Source organism: Bubalus kerabau, chromosome 4 (genome assembly GCF_029407905.1).
Source record: "Bubalus kerabau isolate K-KA32 ecotype Philippines breed swamp buffalo chromosome 4, PCC_UOA_SB_1v2, whole genome shotgun sequence".
NCBI lineage: Eukaryota > Metazoa > Chordata > Mammalia > Artiodactyla > Bovidae > Bubalus > Bubalus kerabau.
In genome coordinates this window covers 76,317,108-76,330,551 of record NC_073627.1, presented here as the reverse complement: position 1 = coordinate 76,330,551, position 13,444 = coordinate 76,317,108, and the positions used below count along the sequence as shown (strand labels likewise).

At 42.9% G+C, this 13,444-nt stretch overlaps 1 protein-coding gene across 2 annotated transcripts in view; it reads right to left on the bottom strand.

Annotated features, from left to right (window-relative positions):
• PBK (PDZ binding kinase) overlaps positions 1 to 2,794 on the bottom strand; it is a 32,658-nt gene extending 29,864 nt beyond the window's left edge. The window contains exon 1 of one of the 2 annotated variants that reach the window (XM_055577800.1): positions 2,605 to 2,794. The gene's annotated coding sequence lies outside the window, so the exon portion shown is untranslated. The remainder of the gene's footprint in view (positions 1 to 2,604) is intronic. The other variant, XM_055577801.1, reaches the window with a different exon arrangement.
• Between the last annotated feature and the right edge of the window lie 10,650 nt (positions 2,795 to 13,444).

Here is a 13,444-nt window from a genome sequence, read left to right as displayed (position 1 = left end):
GCTAAATCGCTTCAGTCGTGCCCGACTCTGTGCGACCCCATAGACGGCACCCCACCAGGCTCCCCCGTCCGGGGATTCTCCAGGCAAGAACACTGGAGTGGGTTGCCATTTCCTTCTCCAATGCATGAAAGTTAAAAGTGAAAGTGAAGTCGCTCAGTCCTGTCAGACTCTTAGCAACCCCATGAACTGCAGCCTACCAGGCTCCTCCATCCATGGGATTTTCCAGGCAAGAGTACTGGAGTGGGGTGCCATTGCCTTCTCCAATACTGCGCACAATAAAATATTATTCAACAGAGTATATATTTTACATAGGGAATATTATTTAGACATTAAAAGGAATGAAGTACTCATGTATACTACAACATCAAAGAATCTTGAAAACCTTATGCCAGGTGAAAGAAAGCAGACACAAGGGGCCACATATATGATTGTTTTTCCACACAATATCCAGAAGAGGCAAATCCATGACAAAATAAATGGGTAGTTGCTGTGGGCTGAAGGGAAAAGAGAATGTGGAGTGACTGCTAGTGGGTGTATGCCATCTTTTCTGGGGTGATGAAAATGTTCTAAAATTAGGTAGTGGTTTAATATATTCAACTCTGCTGGGAGCCGGCATATTGCATATTGAGTGCATATTGCATATTGCATATTGAGTGCAGCACTTTCCACAGCATCATCTTTCAGGATCTGGAATAGCTCAACTGGAACTCGATCACTGCCAGGAGCCAGCGTGAGGAACTCCACCCGTGGCAAAGGTCATGAGGAAGGAGGCTCGGCATACACAAAGGCGGGATCGAGCCTCAGGAGTCCCCCTGGAAATTCTCGAGCATCTACCCCCAAAACCAGAGTCTGCCTACTTTCTGCTTTGTGCTCTCACCTACACCTCTGACTTTACGGGGGGGGGGGGGGGGGGGGGGGGCTGTCCCCCACTACCTCTCTCTAAAAAGAGAGTTAACTTACAGCTCCAGTTAATAAAGTTCCTGGGTGTGACAGTGTTTCAACCCACAAACTCCTTTGGAAATCCTCTAGCCTGCCTGAATAGGTTTTTCAGGCCACATGTGATTGCTCAGAGCCTCCCAACTGTGAGAGGCATGAGATGTTCTAAACTGTCTAAATACAGATTCCTTTGAGCAGTTAAAAGATTGATTAGAAATTGTATTGGTGAAGGGTTTTTCACTTGTTGGGCCAATGTTTGCTGCTAAGTCTCCATATCCCTTACCTGCTGTGTCCCTGGCAGTGTATTGATTAATATGATTGGTGTAAGTAGTAGCTTTAATGTTTGTAACCTTGCACCCTTGAGTTAATTCTTTTTCTTGTTACAGCCCACCACACCTTTGCCCTATAGGAATGCAACTTTAATGCTTTTGGAGGGTGGCGCCTAACTAGTCACCTTTAGAGAAAAATAAGTTTTCTGAAGAAAGGGTCTTAAAATGTTAACAGGCCTCTGGGCCAGAAGATGATGCAAATCACCTAAACTTTTGCATATGATAAGTCTGCAGGAAGAAAGCCTGGCTTACTGCATGACTCTACCCCTTCCCCCATTATCCTCTATGCATAACTTAAGGTATAAAAACTACTTTGGAAAATAAAGTGCGGGCCTTGTTCACCGAAACTTGGTCTCCCCATGTCGTTCTTTCTCTCACCTTCTGGCTGAATTATTCAGCCTCTTTTCTCCACTGAATTTCCTCACTGAGCTGTCCTTATTCTATTACTCTTTATATCCTTAATTAACGTTTAATTAAGCAGTTGTTTCCTGATCCTCGCCGACGCCGTCCCCGCTTCGAATTCCCTGGATCCACCGGGGCTGGACCCTGGCACAACTCTATTCCAAAAACCACTTAACTGTACACTTTCAAAAGAGTGAATTTCATGATATGTTAATTACATCTCAATAAACTATTAGCTTAAAATTATCTATGAAAATACAATGTACATACTGTATACACAAGCAAGTTAATACAGGGTTTTTTTTCCCTTCTGTAACATTTCTTTTAAAATCCTTTTTATTAAAAAATTAACTATTATTTTGAAAAAAGGTTTGGTTTTGTATTAGATTTACTGTAAAGCAAACTGTTACTACCTGTCTGTAAGCTCGTTTGGATTGTCCATAAAAAACCGGGAGGAAGAGAGAACATTTGCTTAAATGCTGCATAGAGCCACTTAATACCCCTTAATAAACAGCACCTGGGCGTCCCATGTGGCATTAGTGGTCAAGAATCTGCCTGCCAATGCATGAGGTTCGATTCCTGGGTCGGGAAGATCCCCTGGAGGAGAAAACGGCAACCCACTCCAGTATTCTTGCCTGAAGAATCCCATGGACAGAGAAGCCTGGCGGGCTTCCATAAAAAGTACAGTGTCAAGCTCTGATTTGAGAAAAGAGCGATTTCTTTCTTCGAATCCCCACCGTACCCCGTAAGTCTGATGCGCACGCGGGTCGCCAAGATGCTTCCTAAGATAATTCCCAGTTTAATGCATATTCCCAACGTCTTCCACCTTCCTTCCAGGCCCCAAGTTGTCAAAAAAGCAAAGAGGCCGCGGCTCGAGGGGCGCGGGACACCCGGCCAGGCCCACTCGCGGCAGGATCCCTAAAATCTCTCTCCTTACCAGAGCCACGAGATGGGACGACGAGATGTCCAGGGAAAGGCTGTCTTGAAAACTGGTCCCGAGCAGCCCCCAACACTCCGCGCCCGCTGGGGTGAGGGGATGGGGTCCGACCTGCCAACACACGGACTCGGCAACCGTTGTTCCGACGGGAACCCGCCGGGCTTTCAAAATAGCGCACGCACCGCCCCTACGTCGATCGCGAACTACGGGGCGGCGCAAAGGACACACCAAGCCGGATTCGCCGTTCTTGTTCTTTTCGGTCTTTCCCCTCTGTTTATCGATCCCACCTTACTACCCACTGCTGCTGCTGCTGCTGCTGCTAAATCGCTTCAGTCGTGTCCAACTCTGTGCTACCCCCATAGACAGCAGCCCGCCAGGCTCCTCTGTCCCTGGGATTCTCCAGGCAAGAATACTGGAGTGGGTTGCCATTTCATTCTCCCTTACTACCCAATAGGGATGCTTTGAAGCCAAATAAAAGGTAGAGACGAATTGACTTTTACAGCCACTGTCAGCCCTTCAGAGGGACAACTCCAATTAAAAAGAAAATATATGCCTGTATTTAGGCTGAAATCCTTTCCCAGTTACGAACCCTGTGCCCAGAATGTGTGATGGTTCTTTTCTCTTTTTTACTACAAATTTGGCCTTGAAACACTAACTAAAAATGCACTTGTCTTGAGTAGCAATCGTTTTTGACTGAGAAGAAACATAGATACTCAGAAATTTTGCTACCTCTTGTAATCACTACGTTCATTTCAAGTGAAAATGCAAGTCGCTCAGTCGTGTCCGACTCTTTGCGACCCCATGGACTGAGTATACGGTCCATGGAATTCTCCAGGCCAGAGTACTGGAGTGGGTAGCCTTTCCCGTCTCCAGGGTTATCTTCCCAACCCAGGGATCGAACCCAGGTCTCCCGCATTGCGGGCACATTCTTTTCCAGCTGAGCCACAAAGGAATGTGTTCATTTATTCAACAAATATTCAGATAGCATCTTCCCCTTCTCCGGGAGATCTTCCCCTCCCAGGAATCGAACGCAAGTCTCCTGCATTGCAGGCAGATTCTTTACTGTCTGAGCCACCAGGAAAGCCCAGAGAGCACCTACTATGTGCCAGATGTGTATCGAATGCCCACTGCAGAAGATATACTATAGCCATCACTGAAAGAGACACAAAGATGATTAAGTCACAGAGCCCCCTCCTACGCAGAGGGGGATGAGGGAAGGGTAGGAGAGTGTCCAAAGAAAGAAACACACACACAGCACAATACAAAGGAGACTATAATGTAGGTAACTATAGTTGTAAAGCCCATTTTTTGCAAATGAGGAAACCCAAATGGCACAGAGAGCTTAAGTAATTTGCTTAAAGTCACAGAGCCAGTAGATGGTAGAGTCAGGATTTGAACTCATGCTTAATTTAGAGTTCCTCTTTAACAAAAGTGTTCAAAACCTCTTCCGTCTTACACACACACACACACACACACACACACACACACACACGTCTCCACCTTCAGGGCCCTCCCATTTTTGGCCACCCTCTCCTAAGCAGAGATGATCATTTTCTATGTGTGTTTTCAGTTGCTCAGCCACGTCCCATTCTTTACAACCCCATGGACTGTACCCCACCAGGCTCCTCTGGGATGTTCCAGACAAGAACACTGCAGTGCGTTGCCATTTCCTCCTTCAGGGGATCTTCCCAACCCAGGGATCGAACTGCATCTCCTGCATTTGCAAGTGGATTCCTTATCATTTAAGCCACCTGGGAAGTACCTTCCCTCTATTCTCATTCTGATATTTTTTGCGGAGGCATAATACACACCTCATCATCTTTTTAAAAATGCCTATAATTTGCTATGCTTTTTATTAAGTTCTACAATTTTACAAGCTCTCTGTTTTCTATTCTTATGGCTAATGAAGCCAGAGCCTGACTGCGCCTTAATTAAGCACTGCCTGTTCAAAGAAACCCTAGGGAGAAGAGGATATTGACACAGGTGTAAGATGAAGCAGAAAATAGTCACAGGAATGAAGGTCCCTGGGTAAAGACTTATAACCATCCTGTTCCCCATCTTGTAACTATAAAAGTACCTCCAGAGATTATCAGAAGAAACATCTGAACTTCACAAGCTTAATGTTATTGCCTGTAAAATGTAATCATTAATTTCAAAATCTTGCACCCCAGTCAGTCGTCATAGGAAACAGTTTCCAACCTGAATCGGTAATTTCTCCCAGAGTGTAAGTGGCCTGGATTCCCTGGCTTAGGCAAAAGAGACCCAAACTCTGTATTTGATCCTTGGTTGGTTATGCCCAAAGGAACATTTGCATCCTCATCTTTTTATGGCATAAACTTCAACTTCTGCTCCTTTCATCGCCTCCCCTTTTGAGCCTAGTTTAAAGTGGGGGGAGGGATATTAATTTTTTTTCCCCTCTTTTCTACTGCTATTGCATTTCAATTTTCTTTGAGGCCATATGGATACTGCTGATTGGCTAGAAGAATGATGAGAACGTTTAGGGGAGAGGAAGAAAAGAAAAGAAAATTTCAAAATTTGTTCTTCTTCTATCTGTGTATCCAACCAGTCAACATGTCCCTAGGGTGCTGTACTGGCATCCTGAAGCCACTGGGTCCACAGCTAAGGCCACTTGAGGCCCCCCACCCCACGTCCCATCTTGGTGCTGCTCTTCTGCGTCCCAGTTTTAGTGAGTGGCTCCTCCATCTGTCCCCAAGGCCTGAGCCAGGAGCTTCTCTTCTCCTTTATCCATCCAAGTTCTGACAACTCTTCCTTGTGGATCTCTTAAATCTCTGTCCTCCTCCCCTTTCCACCTTGGACTATAAACTCTCACTTGTCTCTATTGATGACTCCTAATTTGCCCCCCTTCTTCCTGTCACTCCTTTCTTCCAGTTGATTTTCACACTGCGTGCATGCTAAGTCAATTTAGTCGTAACCAACTCTTTTCGACCCCGTGGACTGTAGCCCACCAAGTTCCTCTGCCCATGGGATTCTCCAGGCAAGAATACAGGAGTGGGTTGCCATTTTGTCCTCCAGGAGATCTTCCCTGACCCAGGGATCAAACCTGCATCTCCAGCGTCTGTTGCTTTACCACTGTGCCACCTAGGAATCCCTGATTTCCACTTTGCTGCCTCATTAACCTTCCTGAAATGTAAATCTGGTCATGGCACTCCCCTGTTTGCAATCCTTCAGGGTTCCTCACTAAGTTCAGGGTGAAAAACACCTCCCCTTAGCATCTGACAGTGTCTCTAGCTTGGGTTCCTCTAGCTCTGAATCTGGTCTCCCCTTATACTGAGTTAAGGTAGTTCCTGGAACACACGTGTTTTCTCATGTCTCCACCACGTGCGCATGAATCCCCCTCTGCCAGGAAAGCCCTCCCGCCCTTTCCAACTGGCTCAGCATCTACTCATCCGTCAGCTCTCAGCTTAAGTGCTGCCTGCCCCAGGACACACTCTCTAATGGCCCCAGTCTATGTGATTTCTCCTCTATGATCCCAGAATGCCTTCCAATTCTCCCTATCCCAATATGTACCCCAGTACAATGGAATTTTCTCTCTACTTCTGTCTTCCTCCACTAGAATGTCAGCTCCATAGCCCTCTCCTGATGAGTGCTCAGAAATGTTCGGTGAATACCCGAGAGAATGACAAGATGGATAAACACTGTTGCACAGAGAATTTATCTTTCCTTCAGTGACACAGAATGCCAATTTGTCTGGGAATCCAGTCTGAGCTGGCAACTTTAATGTCTTAGCCATGGCCCCTGAATCAGTGTTTCCTGGCTGTTAGGGACTGAATGTTTGCATCCCCCTAAAACTCCCATGTGTAGGAGCCTGTTGGACACAGTGAGGGGCTCTGCTGGTAAATTGGAAATTGTCAATGAGATGTACTGGGTGCGATTTGGAACGCAGAAGTGAGATGGAATCCCTTTCACATCCTTTCACCTACATCACATGGCAAGCAGAGTTGTGGAGTCTGAGGTTTCAGCAGCTGTGTTCTGGTACCTGGTCACTCACTCAGTGGCCGTTGAAAGATGTCTGCAGTGACAGTGGTGGTCTCTTGACCCCTGGATCAGAGTTACAGTGCATATTCTTGAACATGACATTCCTAGTTTCCTGCCTGGCAACGGGAACAGATATAGAAAGCTCATAAAGGGAAGATGAAGAACACGAACAGTAACACAGTCCACCACAGTATCCAAGAAATCTTCACAACTGTGTAATAAAACCCATCCTGGCAAACAGCCAGGAAAATATGGACTTAAATGTAAAATACTAAACATAAAACTTACAGAAAAAAAAATAAAATGTAAAGCATATAATTCTCTGGTGGCTTAGTAGTAAAGAATCCCCCTGCAATGTGGGAGATGAGGGTTTGATTCCTGGATTGGGAAGATCCCCTGGAGGAGGAAATGGCAACCCACTCCAGTATTCTTGCCTGAGAAATCCCATGGACAGAGGAACCTGGAAGGCTACAGTCCTTGCTTGGGGTTGCAAAGAGTCAGACACAGAGACTAAACAACAACAAAAATAAAACTTTTAGGGAAAAAAAGTATAAAGCAAAACTATAAAAAATTTAGAAATATACTGGTGATACTTAAAGAAAAATTTCAGAACAAAGAAAAATTTCAGAACAAAGGGCTAGGAAAAGAGTTTATAGACTTGACATTAAAGGCATGCTCTGTAAAAAGAAAACTTGGGACTTCTCTGGTGCTGCAGTAACTAAGACTCTGTGCTCCCAATGCAGGGGGCCAGGGTTCGGTCCCTGGTCAGAGAATTAGATTCTCTTGTGCCACAACAAAGAGCTTGTACGCTGTAACTAAAGATCCCATGTGCTGCAGCTAAGAAACAGCACAGTCAAATAAGTAAATAAGTAACTTTTTAAAAAAGAAAAATCAATAAATTGAACCTCATTACAAAACTTTAATTCTGCAAAAGATGCTGTGAAGATGTAGCAACAAGCTACAGAACTGAAGAAAATGTTTGTGAACCACATGTCCACAAAGGATTTAATTCTAGACTATTACATAAAGAACTCCTAAAATTCAGCAGTTGAGAAATCAATCCAGACTAAAAATGGGCAAAAGACATTGTAATAGGCTGAATGTTGTTGTTGTTCCGTTGCTAAATCATGTCTGAATTTTGCGACCCCATGGACTGCAGCATGCCAGATTTCCTGTCCTTCACCATCTCCCAGAGTTTCCTCAAACTCATGTCCATTGAGTCAGTGATGCCATCCAACCATCTCATCCTCTGTCGTCCCCTTCTTCTCCTGCCTTCAATCTTTCCCAGCATCAGGGTCTTTTGCAACGTGTCAGCTCTTTGCATCAGGTGGCCAAAGTATTGCAATTTCAGCTTCAGCATCAGTCCTTCCAGTGAATACTCAGGGTTGGTTTCCTTTAGGATTGACTGGTTTGATCTGGCTGTCCAAGGGACTGGCCCCCAAAGACATGGGGTTCTAATCTCTGGAATCTGTAAATGCTAGCTTTTTTGGAAATAGGGTCTTTGCAGATTGGATTAAGTTAAAGGATGTTGAAATGAGGATATCATCCTGGAGTATCCAGTGGGATCTAAATGCAGCCACATGGATCTTTAGAAGCGGAAGCAGAGGAGACTGACACAGACACACAGGGGAGAAGGCAGTGTGAAGAGGGAGCAGAGAGAGATTTGAGGATACTGACCTTAAAGAGGTGACCTGTGGCCACAAACCAAGGAATGCTGACAATCACCAGAAGCTGGAAGAGGCAAAGGACGGGTTATCCCCTCATCACCTCACTCATACTCTTCATTCCACAACAGTCCGAACACCTACTGAAGCCTGCTACCTCTTAGACAATGTTTCTGACTATGACCCTTCCCACTGAATGTCATGGAGAAACCACCTTTGGTCTAATTTTTTATCATCTGCCTCATGGATGCACCTGTGGAAGTAGGAAAAAGCTGAACTACTGGGCAAACATGACGTCTTATTACAGTTTAATTACTTTTGGCTTCATGCTCTGGTCTCTCCCCGCTCCCTCAAAGGACAGCAAAAGGGTGTGTCAGTTCAGATGGATGGTGATCACGAGCTGGAAACATTTAAGGACAGAAAAGAGAAAACAGGGACTTTCCTGGTGGATCAGTGGTTAAGAATCTGCCTTTCAATGCAGGGGGTGTGGGTTTGATCCTTTATCCAGGAATTAATATCCCACAAGCTGTGGGGCAACTAAGCCTGCGCATAGCAACTACAGAGCCCACAGGTCACGACTAGCAAGAAGCACATGTTGCAACTAAGAATAAAATACTTATTTTTGCAGCCAAAAATAAATAAATAATTTTTTAAAAAAAAGAGACAGAAAATGGGAACAGGAATATGGGTGAACTCTAGGAGGTAATATTTTTGTCTGGAGCAGCTTCCTAACACTGGGGATCTGGGGTCGGGAGTGCAGCTGCAAGCTTGGAGCAGAGTAGGAGCTGGGAAGCCCTCCACACAACTGCCTGTTAGGAAGACTGAACTCCACCAGCCTTTACTCATCCTCAATGGCTAAAGATTTCCACTTGCAGCTCTGACTTTTCCTACCACCCAACAAGAAATGGAATTTTGCTTGTTCTGGGAATATGGGGCCTGAAAAACAAGAAGTGCTTTGGAAACATGTGCTGGGATCTGAGTGGTCTGTAATTGATGAGTTCCTTCCTCCATTGTGGTCCAGCACACTGGGAAGATGGAACAGGGAATTCGAACCTTCCCTCAGGGAAGACGCCTACTTAATGCCTAACAAAGATGAGTATTCCATCCTCAGTGATTGTGTAAGACTTCTGAGCTGGTTCTGACATCTGGCCACAATTTCGGCACCCTGCTGTTGTTTTTGCTCTCCCATGTTCTTTGCTTTCGAATTCAGCCAGAAAACATTTTGATTCTCAGCCTCTTAGGGTGAATCAATGCAGTGGGAAACAGGAAAGAGGTTTTGGTGGTTTACACTTCAACTACTCAATACCTATGTGGAATGCATAGAGAGTTTAGATGAAATGCAAATCCTGCTTACGGCACGCTGTTGGAAATTATCCTGCCGCTAAGGCAACAGCATATACTAAATAGACTAAGAGAATAAACCAGATGTTCTCAAGACATAAGAAAATCATAGGTTCAGGCCCTTTCCTCTGGGGATCTAGTTAAATGGAAAAGCTGGTCGGGCTGTACACACGTACCATATATTAAATCCCATGCAACAGAGCCATAAAAACAAGCCCAGAGCTTGTTACCACCAGGCTGCCCTTAACCAGAAATCACTTTTCCAGCAACATGATGCATCGTTTTTTTTTTTTTAATGGTTGCTGGAAGGGTGAAGAGCTAGATGGATATCAGAAGGAAAAGGCCCCCAAGACCTCAATACCTATAGGCCTTCATGTACCTATTAATATTTTCAGCATAAATCCTGAACCAGAGAACAGTCCTAAGCTAGGTATGTAGCTTATTAAAATGACTGCTGGATGGAGGGAGAGAGGGAAAGAGCTTTTATTTATTCACTTGTTTATTTATTTAGATTGTAAGCCTGAACTTAAGTGGTCTTTGATGAGGCTTTCCCCTGAGAGTGGTAATAGGGGTTTCACTCTAAGAACTGCTCATGTAAATTTCAGAAGTGGATCAATTCATTCAGTTATTCATTGAACAAGTGATCCTGGGCCAGGTTAAAAAAAATTGAAAAAAATCACATATTCATATGTGGGCTTTCTAGGTGGCTCAGTTGTAAAGAATCTGCCTGCAAAGTAGGAGACCCGGGTTTGATCCCTGGTAGGGAAGATCCCCTGGAGAAGGAAATGGCAACCCACTCCAGTATTCTTGCCTGGGAAATCCCATAGACAGAGAAGCTTGGCAGGCTACAGTCCCTGGGATCCCAAAGAGTCAGACATGATTGAGCAACTAACACTTCAATCTGTAGGAATTGTGAGGCCTTTAGAGGCCTATCACCAAAACAAAAGGAAGTTAGTCCCTCAAGAGGACTATCGGAACCTGGTCAAAGGAGGAAAAAGCCAAAAGGACTTGCTGGGATATTGCTCCTCTGAGGTGGGGGACAGGCAGGGAGCTGGGAGGCAAGGAAGCCAGGAGAGGCATCCACTATGCAGAATGGACAGCACCTTGAGTTCACCCTGTGGTTTAGACCTTAAAATCGAATAGAATAGAGTTATAAATTTCAGGCCAGATCAAGACTGAAGATATGTTTTTAGTTTTGTTTTTATTTGTTTGCATCTTCTGCAAGTTCCTTTTTCAAAAAAGAGTACTTTGGACAATATATTTATTTTAATGTGTGTTGAATCAAAATTCACATACATGGGACTTCCCTAGTGGTCTAGTGGTTAGGATTCTGTGCTTCAGTTGCAGGGGCATGGGTTCGATCCCTGTTCAGGGAACTCAGATCCTGCATGCAATGGAATGTAGCCAAAATGAAAAAGAAAAAAAAAAAATTCACCTACAGTGAAATACATAGGTTTTATATACACAGCTGAAAAATTTCACTTATTTCACACACAATACACAAATGAGTACATCTAGGTAATAAACACTGCAGTCAAAATTAATCTCCACTACTCATAGGTAACAATTGTTCTGATTTCCATCGTCTAATTAGTTTTAGTCATCCTTGAAGTTCATATAAAAGAAGCCATACAATATGTACTTTTTTATTTTTTAATGAATTAATATGTCACAATTTGTTCCTGTTTTTTCTGCTGATGGATATTAGAGCTGTTTCTAATTTGGGGCTATTTTGTGAATACAACTGCTATAAATATTCTTGCACAAGTCTTTTTGTGGCTATATGTTTTCATTAGTGTTGGATAAATATTTAAACTGGAATTTCTAGGTCATGGGGCATGTGTATATTTAACTCTATAAGGAACTGCCAAACCATTTTTCCAATTTTACACTCCCACTTACAATGTATGCTTTTATTTCTAGTGCAAAGTGGTATTTTACTGTGCTTTTAATTTCTATTTCTCTGAGGACTAATAATGTTGAGCATCCTTTCATATGCCTGGTGATCATATTACTTCTTTTCCAAAGTGTCTGTTGAAATGGTTAGTCCATTTTTCAGTTGGGTTGGTTGTCTTTTTATTACTGAGTTGTACAAGTTATTTATATACTCGGCACACAAATATTTCATTTGTTGTATGTAACGTAAATATTTTCTCCCAGTCTTTGACTTGTCTTTTGATTTTCTTGATGTCTTTTGATGAACAGATTTTTGAACCTTTTATGAAGTCAAAGTTAGCAATTTTTCATGGTTAGTGCTTTTTATGTCCTTTCTTTTTTAAAAAATAATTGTATTAATTTTCACTGCACGGGATCTTCGTTGCTGCATGCAGGCTTCCTCCAGTTGCCGTGCACAGGCTTCCCATTGCAGTGGCATCCCTTGTTACAGAGCACTGGCTTCAGTAGTTGTGACATGTGGGCTTCGTGGTCCTGAGGCATGTGGGATCTTGCGAGCGCAGGGAGCAAACCTGTGCCTCCTGTATTGCCAGGTGGATGCTCAACCACTGGACCACCAGGGAAGTCCTAAGTTTTCTTCTAGAAGCTTTGTAGTTTTAGGTTTGTTGGTTTTTTTTTTTTTTTCTTCACTTTTACAGTTTTATTTTCCCATTGTCAGTTCTTTTGAATATTTCTCTTGGCCTATACTAGCTATCTTAGAATTTACTCCAGATCAGGGTACTAAATAAATGATCAAGGCCACTCTAAACCTATAACTTAAAATTTATCTCCTAATATTTTCCCAATACTAAGCACTTAGATATGTTATCTAACACAAGTCATCTAAGATCGAATGATAGTATAGATTCTCTAGTAGTAAAATTCCATAACTTAGTGATATCTCAATTTTGGATGGTTAAAAACTCCTACAGTGTATAGCTTGTTATAATATACAGGTACAGAGTTCTTAGAAAGCTAGTCCTGGAATGTTAGTTTGTGAAATAAAAATATTTAGCTTTAGTGCATTAAAAATAGAAATATCATTACAAATTCTCTCAAAGTTTTTTTAAAATTTATTTTTAGTTGGAGGATAATTGCTTTACAGTGTTGTGTTGGTTTCTGCTGCACAGCAACATGAATCAGCTGTAAGTATACATATATCCCCTCTCTCTTGAGCTTGCCCTACCCCCACTCCCCTCCAGTTGCGGCCCTCTAGGTCACCACAGTGCAATTTTAGCTTTTAATTTGGGTTTGTAGTCATTTCAACTTTTGGGTATTGCAGGAGATGGGGTCAAAGTTCATCCCCCGTCCCACCCGAACCCCCACCATATACGTCTCCAGTTCTTCCTACACTGTTCATTGAAAAGATTTTTCCCTTCGTGATTTTGTTGAATATCAATTGACAGTATATATATGGTTATATTTTTGAACTTTCTAATATGTTCTTTTGATCTGTTTGCTTGTCCTTATGACAAAATCATATTGGCTTGATTAGCATACTATAGTGAGTCTCTGAATCAAGTAGTAGAAACCTTCCAACTGTATTTTTTGTTTTCAATATTGTTTTGACTATACTAGGTGTTTTGATTTTTCACATAAATTTCAGAATTATCTTAGCAGTATAAACAAAAAAAGTGTTGGAATTTACTTCTATTGTGTTGAATCCATAGAGCAATTTGACTTCTTAGTAACATTGAGTCTTCATGTTCATAAACAAAGTATACCTCTCCATTATTTTAGGTCTTCCCAGCAATGCCTTATGGTTTTCATGTCTTTTGTTAAATATATTTCTGGCGGCTCAGTGGTAAAGAATCCGCCTGTCAGTGCAGGAAACTCGGGTTTGATCCCTGGGTTGGGAAGATCCCCTGGGAAAGGAAATGGCAACCCACTCCAGTTTTCTTGCCTGG